This window comes from Chiroxiphia lanceolata, chromosome 7 (genome assembly GCF_009829145.1).
Source record: "Chiroxiphia lanceolata isolate bChiLan1 chromosome 7, bChiLan1.pri, whole genome shotgun sequence".
Taxonomy (NCBI): Eukaryota; Metazoa; Chordata; class Aves; order Passeriformes; family Pipridae; genus Chiroxiphia; species Chiroxiphia lanceolata.
The window spans coordinates 39,184,136-39,194,836 of record NC_045643.1 but is presented as its reverse complement, the minus strand read 5'-3'; the positions used below and the strand labels follow the sequence as shown (position 1 = coordinate 39,194,836).

Sequence of the window (10,701 nt, the reverse complement as noted above, 5' to 3'; positions counted from 1 at the left end):
TGAGGCTGTTTCCCTTTGTCCTATCTCTTGTTATTGGGAAGAAGAACAACCTCCATCTGCCTCCAGCCTCCTGCCAGGGAGTTGTAGGAGGTTCCTCGGGCAGTCTGAGACCAGATTTCAGGGATATTGTTTCCTGGGAAAGTAATGAAAAACAGAAGCCCAAATCAGGTTTTTATTCTGGATGGACACGACCAGGGAGTGGAAAGCTCTGCTCCTGGGGCTCCTGCTGAACTCAAAGAGTGTCTGTAGAGAGGGAGTCAGTGCATGGCAGAGCAGCAAGAGGGAACCCAGACCTCCCACGCTGTGTCTTAGCACCAGGAGGCTCCACGCTCTTCCCTCAGAGTCCTTCAGGGAAGGGGTGGTTCAAAAGCAGAGACATTTCTCCCCAAGGGTGTCTGTGGCAGCCACGCGCCCGGCGGCTCCTCCACGAGGAGATTCAGCTGCTGCTGCTGCCAACTGAATGGACTAAACACATCACTCGGTGAGAGGAGAATTCTTTACCACCTTTAATTGTGAAATAATTTCTTATTCATACACATTCATTTCATAACACTTTCCTTTTCCAGGACCTTTGCATTTTAACGCATTTCCAGCTAAGCAAACGCATAGATGGAGTTTATTTCTGCTTGTAATACACACTTTCCTTTTTCATTTTTCTTTTTGCTTGTGGGAAGAGGCAGAGGAGGAAGGAAAAGACATATATTTTTTTTTATTATGCTGTAGCATTTACACAGTTTTTCTAAACAGAGATTTGGGGAGATTTTTTTCGCCTTTTTCCCGGCTTCTTAAGGTTTTTCTGTGCCTCAAGTAGCCAAAGCAGTTCAAGTTAATACTTAATGCACCACACTTTAAGAGATAGGCATTTCTTGCAGTCAGGTCTCAATTAAGAGATAAAAGACAAAAAGTGCAAAGCACTTGATAAAGCTCAGAATACAAGGACCAGCATGGAAGTGCTTGAAGCTGTCCATAGCGATAACTGGATAGCCAGCTGGAATCTTCTTGAAATGAAGTGGGTGCTCTAACTTATCAAATTCCACATATGGGGAAATTATTGGTGCCCACAGGGGTGATTAACACCAACTCAGTGGGTCAGAAACAAGCTGGGATAAAGGTGAAAACTGTATCTGACTATCACCACCAAATAGAGCCATTTAGAGGGAGATAGCGGCGGGTTTTTCCTCTCTCTATATCTCCAGTGGTGCAGGTTGTCAGGGGAGTGGCACAGGGGAAGCTGCATATCCAGAGTGTGCTGTGTAATGTGCAAATTGCAGTGCACATTAAAATGTAATCTGTTTTAATAAGTCATATTAAGATTACATTTTAGATAATTGTATGTTTATCTCATACGACAAATATTTGCCCTGCTGTATACAGTCCCTGTCACTCTGCCTCTCTTTAAATTCCAAGTGCCAGCACCAAAAGAGAAAACAGCATTCACTGATGGAGTGAAACAGTCAGCTGGAGCTCAGGTGAGCAAGCCTGGGAGGTGACGTGGGGCTTGCAAGTCACGGTGTCACCACCAAGGCCCCCGTGTTGGCACAGAGCCCTGGTTTCACCCATCCCTTGGATAAATCCATGGGCAAACCGGCCCCAGTGGACCTTGGGACTGGGTTGGGTCACTGAGGTTGGCCAAGAATGTGGGGTCTGAAGCAGGAGAGTTTGACACCACTGAGAGGCTCCTGGCCCTGGGTTTTGGGGATGTTGGTGGCCTGTTCAGGTGTGTCCCTGGTGGTTCCCATGGTGAGGAGGGTCTGTGCCCCATCCCATGGGCAGTGCTGGGCTGCACAGCTCCCTCACCAGCAGCCCCTGGGCACCATCCTGCTCCTCCCTGGGATGCCCTTACACTCCTGCAAAATCCATGGAGTGACTTCACTCTCTGCCTTCAAATCCCTCCCTCAGGGTCCTACAGAACACTTGGCAGAGGGGAGGCAGCCCCTGTGCTGAGACCACCAGTGCTGCACTGCTCACCCCCCTCCCCTGGCTGCTCCAGCCCCTCCCTTCCTGAGCTCCATCCCTGGACTTGGGCTCAAGGCTTTTGGGGGGTGGATGCTCTTTTTGTACAGTTTGCACAGTGTCCAGCACAGGAGAGCTCAGCCCTGCCACTGTCACCACTGAAATACAAACACAGAAGGCAGAGGTCTTGTTAGCAGGCTTCAGAGGACTGGATTTGGTCGGTATTTGAGGCTTAATTGTGAAATCATTTGACTGTGGGCTCAGGAATAGTATTATTTGAGTGCTTGTTTCAGGCATTTGTGGTTTACTCGTCACCTCAGTCCTGTTTTGTTGGTTTTTTGTGGTTGCTGTTGCTCAGTGTCTTCTTGTTTCCTGAAGGCTGCAAAACTGTGTTTATGAGCTGTATGAGTGAGGCAGGAGTTGATTAGGAGCTAAACCACTGATACCTGCAGTGTTTCAGAGGTGGTCAGGACAACGCTGTGTGACAGCCAGGACTCAGAGGGTCTTTCAAAATAGTGTTACTCCCATGCTTTAATCCATTAATATATATTAAACTAACAATAATTGCTTTTCATTTTTGCTCAGCAGAATCTGAAAATGCAGATAAAACAATTGCTGGGGATCCTGGAACATTCAGCTCCCTGTTTCTCCTTCCCAGCCTCACTCATGTCCTGGGCAGCCCGTGGAGCTGGGGCTGGGCTGGTCCCTCTGTGTTGTGCACACACTGCACGGGTTATTTATTCAGCCTCAGAGCCCATCTCCCTTATTTGCTTATTCCACGAGCAATTTTTGCTCATTTCTGATAGATTTTTCCCCACTTTCTCAAGTACCTGGCAATTTCCAGGCCGGTGTTTGCTCAGCTGACAGCGATGGAATCGATGGCTGAAAATAAGGGGAAATATCAGCATTTCTGTGCTGAGAAAGTGTTTGGGAACAATCAGATGAACAATGGTGTCGGCAATAAAACTTGGAGTGAAATTGGGCTGGCACAGGCTGACCCTGGCTGTAATCTTTGTTGTTGCTGTTGGGCTGAATGTCAATAGGTTAGTCCTGGTGACATCCCTCAGCCCGGAGAATTGAGGGCACCAGGCAGCTCCTTCCCTGGCCACAAACAAACTAACAACTTCAAATGCCTCTTAACCTTCATCTCCATGAGCTTCAAAGGATCAGCATGAGATGCACCTTCATCCCTCATAGCAGCAGAAATCCAAGGACAATGTGATCAGTGGGCTCAGGGGCTGTGCCTCCTCTTCTGCAAATGTCTCCTTTTATTCCCCTTCCCTCAAAAAGGAAGGAGAGGGTAAGGCAGGGAGTGTTTTGGAGTAGACCCTTATTTCTTGCAAATATTTAAACCTATGATGGAATGAATCCAAATTAGTGGCGTGAAAAGTGTGCAGGGAGATCAAGATCTCACCCGGAGCATTTTTTTGCATTTATTTTCTATTTATTGCCTATAATCAATAAGGCAGTGTTTTGGTACCCTGTAAATTTTTCCTCTTTTTATGTTTTTCTTCGTTTTCCTTTGGTGTTTTCTCTTTTTACTGCGAAAGCTGCACACAAATACCCAATGCTGAAGCAGAGGCAGGTCTGAATAATTTAGCATTTCTGAGTCAGAGGGTGAGATGACCACCTGACACGTGTGTGCTTGATTTCTTTTCATTAACGCTGCATCATTAACTCTGGTCCCCTATTAAAAAGAGAAGCTGTAATTTGCCAGGGATGGGGAGGAGGCAGAGGAACAGCCCCGGTGTTAACATGGAGCAGTGGAGGGGACTGACACCAAGGGCTGCCTGGGATGGGGGTGAGGCTGGAAGGAAGTGCAGTTACACCCAGAGTAAGTTCTAGCAGTTGCTTAATATTCCATGGAGGTGCTTGGGCTGGTGCCTGGGGAAATACCATCCACTCCCCTGAAAAAAAAGGGAAGGAAACGTCTCCAGGAGCATGTTACACTCTAAGCAAAGCAAACTCTGAGTAAAGGAAAGGTTAATCAAAGTTGTGTCTTGCTAAAAGGAGCTTGAAAGCTTAATTGTGCTCCTTGCACACGTGGCCAGAGGCTGCAGAAATCCAAGGATTTCAGTAATATTACAAGGATTGCAGTCACGTGTTCATTGCTCGGTGCTGGTTGGTTTTACCCAGTGGATTCATTTCCAGCTGTTTAGTGATACTTGGAGCCACAGAATCATGGAATGGTTTGGTTGGGAGGGACCTTAAAACTCCAGTCCTGCTCCTACCTTGGGCAGGGACACCTTCCACTATTCCAGGTTGCTCCAAGCCCCGTCCAACCTGACCTTGGACATTCCCAGGGATCCAGGGGCAGCCACAGCTTCTCTGGGCAACCTGGGCCAGGGCCTCCCCACCCTCATTACAAAAACCTCCTTCCTTGAATCTGTTTTGGATCAACTGAGCTTTGGATCAACTGTTCGTGACCTCAGTAGTGGAACAAAGGACAAAAAAGGTAGGAAGCACCTCCTGGAATGTGGGAGCTTTGGCATTTATTGCCCTGAGGTGTTTGAGATCTGAGTTGTTCCAGGCTGCTTCCAAAGGCATCACCTCACCCCGGGTTAGGCTCAGCTCTGCCCTCAGCTTTTATTTCTCAGGTTGGCAAGTATTGCTGAAATCACTGAAAAGAAGCATTAGGAGTATCCCTGGAAGGCAGGAGAAGTGGCCATTTATTAAAGACCAGCATTTCCCAAGCAGAGGGAAGCTGTACCCTGGTACAGTGTCTTAATTACATTTATTATTTCAAGCAGTGAGGACTGGCACCTCCACCATCACAGCTGATCCAACAGTCTACACAGGCTTGTCTTTCCTTTTCCAGGCACAGGGCAGGAAGACACTCCCATTCCAGGCCCTGTTTGATACCCTGCCACAACCTGGCTGAAGCAGTGGCAGAGTGAATTAAAGCCTGGATAAACAAAGAATTTTTGTGTCCTGGCCTGTGCCTGCAGGGGAGGAATTCTGAAAGCAAAGTTGGAACCTGACACCCAAAGGGCATCCCAAAGTTTTAAATGCACAGTTTGATTGTTCTTTTGTAGACTATGCAGATTAATTTACAAATAAAAGAGGGGTTTGTGAGGATGGACTGTTTAAAAAAAATGAGCAAATGGCAAAATGGTTCATTATACCTTGAGAAATTGGTTTCTAAAGCTGCCTGGTTAAAGTGTCTTCATCCACTTGACTGCAGCCAGGGAAGTGTGAGCAGCAGAGCTTGGGCAGAGCTCAAGCTTTTAATCCCAGGCAGAGTGAGATGATGCACAAACGGCCACAGCTTTGTTTTCCTGAGGTTTTCCCTGGACTGGTGACAGTGGCTGGAGCAGAGTGGGTGGGTCTGGGGGGACCTCATGCTGGTGGCTCCAGTGCCACAGTCCCAAAGCTTTGCTTCCCCTCCTTTGCTCCCAGCCCACCTCCAACCCCCAGCCCCTGCAGGGCCTCGCTCCCAGCCCAGACCCCCTGAGCAATAAACACCCCTCACCTCCGGAAATTAATAAACTTAGTGGGAACCTCAAATGTCACTTATTTGCCTCCCTGTTTTCATAGGTGATTTCACTAAGCAGCAGCACTTGCTAATCCCACATTCACACAGATAGAAGGTCAAAGTTGGTCAGTGAGCCAAGAAATACCGTATCAGGGTTTCTTTCCTCTCCAATTGAAAGAGGTATAAATTGTGGAATTAGTGTATTGATTGAAGGCTACAACTTCAAGCAATCAGTTTTTCTGGCTTGACAAGATTATTTTATCCTACTTTTCTTTTATTATTATGTGTTGTATTTGAGTCATCCTTCAGGCAGATGAAGTGACAGCTTGATTTAACTCAATAAAATCCACCAGTTAGGAAACCTACTGAGCCGAACAAAAGCTGCCGAGGACGGCGAGGGGAAGGTGCCTGGTTAGTGTGAGCAAGCAGAGCGTGCTGGAGGGAGACAGTATTAACGGGAATTATGCCCTAATCAATGCATTTCTATGGAAACTTGGGAGAAATTTGTGAGACCCCCGTGCTGGGCCAGTGAATGGGTAATTCCGGCTCTCTTACGGACAAGCAAAAATAGAATTTCCGCAACCGAGTCCTGAAAATGATGATTTCAGCCAAGCTGTGCTCGGGTGTAACTGCAAAAATTTGGATAAGGTTGCTTTTCTGACAGGTTTGAAAGGAAATGCTTAACCAAGGGGTTGTGATTGTGTGGTAATTAAAACAGTATCGAGTGTTTGTACATTGGGTCTTTGCACAGTAAGTACTAAAATACGTATTTTTCTCCGCACACAGGGGTGTTTTTTCTCTTGGTCCTGAGTCGATCTGTGGAGTAAATGGCACAGAACAGGACAGAGGGAATGTGCTGAAGGGAGTCCTGGAGGGAACTGTGCTGGCTCCTGGTGTGAGGGAGGAGGTGGCCAAGGTGTGGCAGACACTTATCAGTGAGCTGTGGCACAGAATGTGAGCTGTGGCACAGACTGTGAGCTGTGGTACAGACTGTGAGCTGTGGTACAGACTGTGAGCTGTGGCACAGAATGTGAGCTGTGGCACAGAATGTGAGCTGTGGTACAGACTGTGAGCTGTGGTACAGAATGTGAGCTGTGGTACAGAATGTGAGCTGTGGCACAGACTGTGAGCTGTGGCACAGAATGTGAGCTGTGGCACAGAATGTGAGCTGTGGTACAGACTGTGAGCTGTGGCACAGAATGTGAGCTGTGGCACAGAATGTGAGCTGTGGCACAGACTGTGAGCTGTGGTACAGACTGTGAGCTGTGGCACAGAATGTGAGCTGTGGCACAGACTGTGAGCTGTGGCACAGAATGTGAGCTGTGGTACAGAATGTGAGCTGTGGCACAGAATGTGAGCTGTGGCACAGACTGTGAGCTGTGGTACAGACTGTGAGCTGTGGTACAGAATGTGAGCTGTGGCACAGACTGTGAGCTGTGGTACAGACTGTGAGCTGTGGTACAGAATGTGAGCTGTGGCACAGAATGTGAGCTGTGGCACAGAATGTGAGCTGTGGCACAGAATGTGAGCTGTGGTACAGACTGTGAGCTGTGGTACAGACTGTGAGCTGTGGCACAGAATGTGAGCTGTGGCACAGAATGTGAGCTGTGGCACAGACTGTGAGCTGTGGTACAGACTGTGAGCTGTGGCACAGAATGTGAGCTGTGGCACAGAATGTGAACTGTGGCACAGAATGTGAGCTGTGGTACAGACTGTGAGCTGTGGCACAGAATGTGAGCTGTGGCACAGAATGTGAGCTGTGGTACAGACTGTGAGCTGTGGCACAGACTGTGAGCTGTGGTACAGACTGTGAGCTGTGGTACAGAATGTGAGCTGTGGCACAGACTGTGAGCTGTGGTACAGACTGTGAGCTGTGGTACAGACTGTGAGCTGTGGCACAGAATGTGAGCTGTGGTACAGAATGTGAGCTGTGGCACAGAATGTGAGCTGTGGCACAGACTGTGAGCTGTGGCACAGACTGTGAGCTGTGGTACAGACTGTGAGCTGTGGCACAGAATGTGAGCTGTGGCACAGAATGTGAGCTGTGGCACAGAATGTGAGCTGTGGCACAGAATGTGAGCTGTGGTACAGAATGTGAGCTGTGGCACAGAATGTGAGCTGTGGTACAGAATGTGAGCTGTGGCACAGAATGTGAGCTGTGGCACAGAATGTGAGCTGTGGTACAGAATGTGAGCTGTGGCACAGAATGTGAGCTGTGGCACAGACTGTGAGCTGTGGTACAGACTGTGAGCTGTGGTACAGAATGTGAGCTGTGGCACAGACTGTGAGCTGTGGTACAGACTGTGAGCTGTGGTACAGAATGTGAGCTGTGGCACAGAATGTGAGCTGTGGCACAGAATGTGAGCTGTGGCACAGAATGTGAGCTGTGGTACAGACTGTGAGCTGTGGTACAGACTGTGAGCTGTGGCACAGAATGTGAGCTGTGGCACAGAATGTGAGCTGTGGCACAGACTGTGAGCTGTGGTACAGACTGTGAGCTGTGGCACAGAATGTGAGCTGTGGCACAGAATGTGAACTGTGGCACAGAATGTGAGCTGTGGTACAGACTGTGAGCTGTGGCACAGAATGTGAGCTGTGGCACAGAATGTGAGCTGTGGTACAGACTGTGAGCTGTGGCACAGACTGTGAGCTGTGGCACAGAATGTGAGCTGTGGTACAGACTGTGAGCTGTGGCACAGAATGTGAGCTGTGGTACAGACTGTGAGCTGTGGTACAGACTGTGAGCTGTGGTACAGAATGTGAGCTGTGGTACAGAATGTGAGCTGTGGTACAGAATGTGAGCTGTGGCACAGACTGTGAGCTGTGGCACAGACTGTGAGCTGTGGCACAGACTGTGAGCTGTGGCACAGAATGTGAACTGTGGCACAGACTGTGAGCTGTGGCACAGAATGTGAACTGTGGTACAGAATGTGAGCTGTGGCACAGACTGTGAGCTGTGGCACAGACTGTGAGCTGTGGCACAGACTGTGAGCTGTGGTACAGACTGTGAGCTGTGGTACAGAATGTGAGCTGTGGTACAGAATGTGAGCTGTGGCACAGAATGTGAGCTGTGGCACAGAATGTGAGCTGTGGCACAGAATGTGAGCTGTGGCACAGAATGTGAGCTGTGGCACAGAATGTGAGCTGTGGCACAGAATGTGAGCTGTGGCACAGAATGTGAGCTGTGGCACAGCTGCTGCCTCTGGATTGCAGCCCTGCAGCCATACCCACTCACTGCCACTGCTTTCTTAGCAATGGGAATGGGAAAAAGTGCATTACTGATGGATAAAAAGTAATCTCAGTGTCATACTTACATCCCTGGAAGGGTTCAAGGCCAGGTTGGAGCAACCTGGTCCAGGGGAAGGTGTCCCTGCCCCAGGCAGGGGGTGGGACAAGATGAACTTCAAGAGCCCTTCCAACCCAAACCATTCTGGGATTCTGGGATTCCCTTTCTGAAAGCCTCAAACACCGTATTTTGATCATTTTTTTTTTTTGGGTGATGAGTTCAAGATCAAAACTATCCATGTTAATTCATAACTGATCTCTTGCTAAGTTACCTCACAGAGCCATGGATTTGCTGCCAGATTTGGGCTTTTTTTCCCCACTTGGCCTATTTTGCACGTGTGTCCCTGTCCATGGCAGGAGGCTGGAACAAGAGGATCTTTCAGGTCTCTTCCAACCCTGTGATTCTGGGATTTTATGATTCTCTGTCAGGCTGCAGCACTCGTGGGTGCTGGAATTGCTGTTAAAGTTACGTCTCACAATACATAAATATGTACACATATAAATACATACAAACCCCACTGCTTTCAGCAGCACTCCCCTGACCAACAACAACAACAACTGTGCAGCATTCAAGCTGTTTGTCTGACTGTTGCAGGGCAGGTCTGGATTCACACTTTTCCATTTAAGTTCCTACCATTAAGGTGATGGAAAAGCAGGAAAAGGACAACTCCCATTTAAGGGCTCAGGTGAAAGCCCAGACTGCTGCACCATTATTTTAAAAACCGTGGTTTGCAACTTTCAGGGGGGTTCAGACCATGCATTAACATTCATTAACTTGTGTGTAATTTCCCCCACCCCACATTTCTTTACCATTTCAAGTTGTTTTCATCCTTCTGCAGAAGACCATATATTGTCATGATCTCCTTAAACTGCAGTTTGGTAAATGACTTGTTTAAATTTAAGGAAAAGAGGTTGTTGATAAGTATAGTTTTCTAATACTCTTCCTCAGCTGTCATTTACTTTGACTAAATTTATTTAAACCACCTTAACCTTTCAGAGAAAGGCCAGGAGATGTTTAAAAGAATAATATGTGTCTGACATTTTGGTTTACCAAAAGGACACCATCATAATTCTGTAGTGCCTCTGTTAAAAATAAGCTAAGAAAAGAAAACTAAAATCTCTTTTTCTCTCTGCTTAATTTTGAAAGACTGGGAGGGGAAGTGATTGATGGTTGCATTAGGAGCTGACCTGCCAGGCAATCACCCCGGGCATTGATTTGTCACTGCACCAGCACCAGCAGCTGCCACACCAGGTGGGTCTGTCCCTCTCTGATGAACACCTGGCTGGGTTTTACTCCAAACACGCTCTCCTGGTGTCCTGACCATCGAGTTCTCCCCCAGCTCCTGCCCTGGTGGCACTGCCAGCCACCTCCTCGTGCTGGGCCACAGTGCCAGGTGAGGGCTCTGAGGGTGGGCTGGGCAGGTAAGGGGACTTTGAGCAGACTTGATGGGATTTTAATGTGATTTCATGATAAATGCTCCTGGCTTTCTGTTCTTGTGGGCACTCTGATGGTTCTGTGTGACCCAGAGCTGGGAAAAGCAGGGTGGAGAGCCCGGGGCTGGCAGAGCAGTGTGACCAGGGGACTGTGATGGAGCTTGGGGAGCAGTTTGTTCTGCAGGAGACCTGGGGGGCGACCAGTTTGTCTCCTCTGGGGTTAGAAATGTCTTTGACTTTGGTATAGAGAACACAAGTGCAGGCCAGGTTCACTGGCTGGTTTTAATCTAATTCTGTCCCGCTTTCAAAGACGTTTCTATTTCAACATGTCAAGGTCTCGGGAGCTTTTTGTCAAAAAACTTTAGAAGTTGAAGAAGGAATTTTCTAGCTATCAGTAATTTCAGAGTTCTAGAGCTTCTGTCACTCCTGCTGCTGCTCTCAGACTGTGACTGGCAGCTGTGCAGCAACAGGCAGCACAGGTACACGAGTGTTACAGGTTGTAGTTCTGCTACTCTGTGAGTTCAGGCACAAAGATCTGGTCAGTCTCTCACTTG

At 48.2% G+C, this 10,701-nt stretch overlaps 1 long non-coding RNA gene across 1 annotated transcript; it reads left to right on the top strand.

The window, feature by feature from the left end:
• Positions 1-4,456: 4,456 nt before the first annotated feature.
• On the top strand, positions 4,457-9,968 carry LOC116789596. The gene is made up of 3 exons (XR_004358097.1): positions 4,457-4,513; positions 6,215-6,344; positions 9,861-9,968. It is a non-coding gene; the product is annotated as an uncharacterized LOC116789596 (long non-coding RNA).
• Positions 9,969-10,701: the final 733 nt, after the last annotated feature.